The sequence below is a fragment of the Plecotus auritus genome, assembly GCF_963455305.1.
Source record: "Plecotus auritus genome assembly, chromosome: 5".
In the NCBI taxonomy this organism is placed as follows: domain Eukaryota; kingdom Metazoa; phylum Chordata; class Mammalia; order Chiroptera; family Vespertilionidae; genus Plecotus; species Plecotus auritus.
The window spans coordinates 66,750,197-66,755,715 of NC_137776.1; positions in this window are offsets into that span (position 1 = coordinate 66,750,197).

Consider the following 5,519-nt stretch of genomic DNA (forward strand, 5'->3'; position numbering starts at 1 on the left):
CATTGTGATTGTCCATTAAAAAGTGGTAAATTGCTCAAGGTAATATTTTTGTGCGCTGTTTAGAAGAGAGGGTGTGTGATTTTTTTTTTAATTTTTAATTTTTTTTTTTTGCCATGGTTAATGAAAATGCAAAGTCAAATAAAAGGTGTTTTGGTTTGACATCATAGGATGAATGATCTAAGGGGGGAAAATGTAGGTACTATTTTCACCTGAAGAAATAATGAAGGAATAGTAGCAGAAAGCACAGTTTGTGAGTAAAGCTGTCTGGAATTGTTACCAAAAGTACAAAGCAAAAGGCCTCTTATTTGGGGGATGAAGCTCTGAAGCTGGCAGCATCTGATGATCGGTTGGTTTAGTTCGCTTTCTTTAAGTGAACATATCACAGAAGGACCCTCTTGTCTAAGCTTTAGAGTAGCCTTAGTGGAAAATTATGTACGGTCCGCCCTGACACTATGCTAGCCATTTCTAGAGTGATTGCTAAACCTCAGTTAGCCAGATTCTGCCAAGGCCCCTGTTCAGTACTTGATCGCTGTTGTTAGCTAAAATAATCAGCAGTTAAAATAGTTTACAGATACTTCTGACCAGTTTCTTTTAGAGCTTCTTCAGAGTATAAACCCGATCTGACCTGTTGGCGCTTGTTGAAAGCGAGCTTTCTTTCCAATGATAAAGCTTCATTTTTGAAGTGTTGAAGCTGTCGCTCCCATTAAACTGTGGCAGGAGAGGAGATTAAGGTAATTACAAACTTGGTTCTATGTTTTACAAGCACTTTGTTTTGTCTGTGCAAGGAAATACCATTCCAGTCATTTCCCACGAAATATAGACGTTTCTACCAACATAATATGCTTTGACTGAGGCAGCATTATGCTTTGGGCAGTATTACAAAATAGCTGGCAAGTGCTTTCTGTATTTAAATATTGTAAAAAGAAAATAAGTTATAACTGTTAAAAAGCAGAACTTTCGTTGCATTTTTAAAATGTTGAAGTCAATTTGTATGTTTGTTTGGTCAATGTTTCCGCAGTATTTATTAAAACATACTTTTTTTTCCCCTTCAAATAAAAAAGTAACCATGTCTTTGTCTAAATGTGATCTGCCTTTTATTGTCTACTTCCTAATTTAGCTGTTTAATTTGACAGAGATGATTACAGAATCTGGCTCATGTTTCCAAACCTAGTAGGCTTTGGAATGTTTTCATTCTGGGCAGTAGTAGCAGTTTCTTGGGGAAAGATAAATCTGCATCTATAAAGAGTTTTCATGATGATTTCAAATCACAAAAAGAAAATGGAGCATAATTAGACTAAGTGATTGGATCTTAGACATAAAGAGCCATGATACCACCTGGAATTAACTTGTAGAAAATGTGGGAATTCTTTGAACAGCAGTAATGACAGTCTGGTGCAGTCTTGGGTCATAGATTTACTTGTGAGGTGAGGCTAGTCTGCATCCCTGCCCTCGGAGACCCTAACTCAGCCACCCACCTTGCAGCTCTTCTTGTTCACAGAGGCCAATAGAACAGATGACCCAGGACCCAGCTATTGCATCAATTAGGGAAGGGAAGCAAAACAAAACAAAAATGACCGTACTTAGAGTTGCAGCATCTCAATAACATAGGACAACACAATAAAGGCTCCCTCAGTGTGTGGAAGATGTAAAGGAAGTGTGGAATAGCTTAGGACCAAGGGAAGCCTGAGTTCCCCTAAACCTAGTTAGTTGGTTCTACATTTAGCTAAAACTTACACATTCAGAGGCTGTTGGGAGGGAAGAGATCAACCAATGAACTTGTATGCATATATGCATAACCTGTGGACACAGAAGGGGGTGGTAAGGGCCTGGGGTGGGGTTGGGGCTGGGGGGACAGGAGCGGGCTGGAAGAGTTTAATGGGAAAAAGGAGAACCTATGTAATACTTTCAACAATAAAGATAAAAAAAAACAAAACTTTTACAGGTGAGTTTTACATAAATGCCTGAAGATACTCAAAGAGGGACTTTAAAGCTCAGCTATTTTTTCTACACAGCTAAGTCACTTCATATAAAAACTGCATCCTGTAGCTTTTTTTTTTTTTTTTGCTTTTTTTTAAAATGGTTTTAGAAATCTTTGAGGTATCGTTGCTTGGAAAGAATTCTCAGAAGCACAAACTAAAGGGGAAACCTGAGGATCTAGCATGAGTGAGTGAATTAAAGAGCATTGACATGGGACAGCCTCATAAAACATTTTTAAAAGCAGAGAATTACCAAAAATGTTTGGGACTTATTCTTGTCAGCAAGCACTAAAGGGAATAAAAGTACTTTCCTAATTCTTGGCATTGAGTAACTTCTCGGCATAATATCTAAGTCAGACTTGCAAGAAACGTGTTTCTCAACAATGGCTGGCATGCAACAGCCCTGGGGGGTGGAGTTGGGGCGCGGGGTGCGATACACAAACTGTTGAGGTTCTGCTGACCCTGGTGGTATTTCATAGGCTGTACAGTAATGTTTCCTTCTGGTGAATTGTTCCTTTCCAGCAGCTTTAATTTGTTAAACCCAAAAGAAAAAAATGTGGCTTCAGCCCTAGGCATGTATGTCTTCCTTTTTCCCTCTGACTTTTTGCTTCAGCAAACATTTATTCTAAGCATTCTGTGAACATTCCTTTCTATTGATTAATAGTCATGATTAATGTCTCTTTAAATACTAAAAGGTGATTTTCAAACTCTGAGTTAAGATTTTAATTGTGTCTCTCTCACTTCCATTAATCTTCTCCAGGAATAGTTGCTTAGAAGATTCTAGTCTTATATGGAATGTGCCGTAAGTCAAATTTAGAAATAACCCAGGGAATTCTTTGTTTTATTGAAGGAATAAATTTTTTTTTTAAATCACCTTACCCTCTAAGACTCTCAAAACTCAAAGCTGCATGTCCTCTTTTTGATGAATTATTTTGACATTAGCATTCTGTTCTAAATACCCCAGTTTTTATTTTGTCATTCTTCCATTGACCATATGATTTTTTAGAGTACCTACTATGTGCGGCACTATTCTAGGCGTGGTCCATAAAACAGCATCTCTGCCCCAGGGAGTTTATATCTAGTAGAGGAAGATGGCCACAAACAACACAATGCACCATGTCTGAGTGGGATCTCCATGGACATCTCCATGATGGACATCTCCATGGGATATCCATGGACATGGTAACAGTCACAGATGCAGGGTTGGTGGGAACATTCCAATAGGTAGTCGGGAATACAACTGCAAAAGCCACGTTACACCACATTTATATTGCTATAATGAAGTGGTGCAAGTGAAATTCCCAAATGCATCCTAATGGCTCACATGATGATTATGGAAGAGCAATGTGAGATATGGTGGCCAGTCAATATTGTGTCTGTACAATAACCCTAGATTTTTATGGCTGGTCAGAGTTAGTAGGGAAAAGACTTTCCGAGCTGAACATGAACGCCCTCCCCCACAATCTGTTTGTTATAAAATGTTGCTGCATTGCTATAGCTTTGTACTTTATGTGAAATCTTCAATTGTTGAACAAATTGGAAAAGTAAAAATGAAGTATAGTTTGAAATAAATGAAATAAAAATTATAAAATAAAATTAACTCTCAGGAAATTACAAAACATGGTGGTATTTATATAGTACTTTGGGTGAATATAGAAAACTCATTATCTAGTATTGAAAATACATATTTAGTGGGAATCTACTAGTAAAAGATCTTTTAAAAAGTATTCACAGCCCTAACCGGTTTGGCTCAGTGGATAGAGCGTCAGCATGTGGACTCAAGGGTCCCAGGTTCGATTCAGGTCAAGGACATGTACCTTGGTTGTGGGCACATCCCCAGTAGGGGATGTGCAGGAGGCAGCTGATTGATGTTTCTCTCTCATCGATGTTTCTAACTCTCTCCCCGTTTCCCTTCCTCTCTGTAAAAAATCAATAAAACATATTATAAAAAATAAAAAGTATTCACTGTTAATTCTAAAGCTCTTAATCACTGCCCTGCTGGGAACACAGGAAACAAATTCTAATGAATCCTAAATCTGCAAGCTTGGCAGAGCCAATTCATTCTTTGGGATTTTTTTTTCTTCAGATTTTTTTTTCTTTTTTTTTAAATAAATCTTTATTCAGATTATTACAATTATTTCTCCTTTTTCCCCCCATAGCTCCCCTCCACCCATTTCCCACCCCACCTTCTGCCCTTACCTCCCCCTCACTGTCCTCATCCATAGGTGTATGATTTTTGTCCATTCTCTTCATGAACCCCCCATACCCCTTTCCCCCTGAGAATTATCAGTCCACTCCCTTTCTATGCCCCTGATTCTATTATATTCACCAGATTATTCTGTTCCTCAGGTTTTTAATTCACTTGATTTTTAGGTTCACTTGTTGATAGATATGTATTTGTTGTTCATAATTTTTCTCTTTACTTTTTTCTTCTTCCTCTTCTTTAAGAATACCTTTCAGCATTTCATATAATACTGGTTTGGTGGTGATGAACTCCTTCAGCTTTTTCTTATCTGTGAAGCTCTTTATCTGCCCTTCAATTCTGAATGATAGCTTTGCTGGGTAGAGTAATCTTGGTTGTAGGTTCTTGCTATTCATCACATTGAAAATTTCTTGCCACTCCTGTCTGGCCTGCATAGTTTCTGTTGAGAAGTCAGCTGACAGTCGTATGGGTGCTCCCTTGTAGGTAATTAACTGTTTTTCTCTTGCTGCTTTTAATATTCTCTCTTTGTCTTTTGCTCTTGGCATTTTAATTATGATGTGTCTTGGTGTGGTCCTCTTTGGATTCCTTTTGTTTGGGGTTCTGTGGGCTTCCTGGACTTGTAAGTCTATTTCTTTCACCAGGTGGGGGAAGTTTTCGGTCATTATTTCTTCAAATAGGTTTTCAGCTCTCTCTCTTCTTCTGGCACCCCCATAATTCTGATGTTGGTATGCTTGAAGTTGTCCCAGAGTCTTCTTACATTATCTTCAACTTTTTGGATTTTTTTTTTTGCTTTTTGCTTTTTCGGTTGAGTGTTTTTTGCTTCTTTGTATTTCAATTCTTTGACTTGATTCTTGTGTTCCTCTATTCTGTTTTTGGGTCTCTGTATAATATTTTTTATTTCAGTCAGTGTATGTTTAATTTCTAGTTACTCCTTTTTCATATCTTCGAGGGTCTTGTTATATTTATCGGCCTTTTCTAGGATATTCTTAAAAAGCCTTATAACTGTGGTTTTGAATTCTATATCCAGTCGTTTGTTTCCCTCCATTTCTTTCGTTTGACGCCGCATTTTCACTGCTTCCCTGAGTTGGTAAGGTAGATATTTGTGCTAGGTTTCCTATATGGCCCAGTGGGTCTGCCTCCCCAGTTAACCTGAGGTGGACACTCTTGGTGCACCCCTTTGTGGACTGTGTGTACAGCCTTGTTGTAATTAAGTCTTTATTGTTGTTGGTATCACTGGGAAGAATTGACCTCCGGGCCAGTTGGCTGTAAGGATCAGCTGTGTCTATGCTGGGAGAAGTTCGGTGCTGGAGACAGCCTTATAGGATTAGACTTGCCAAATT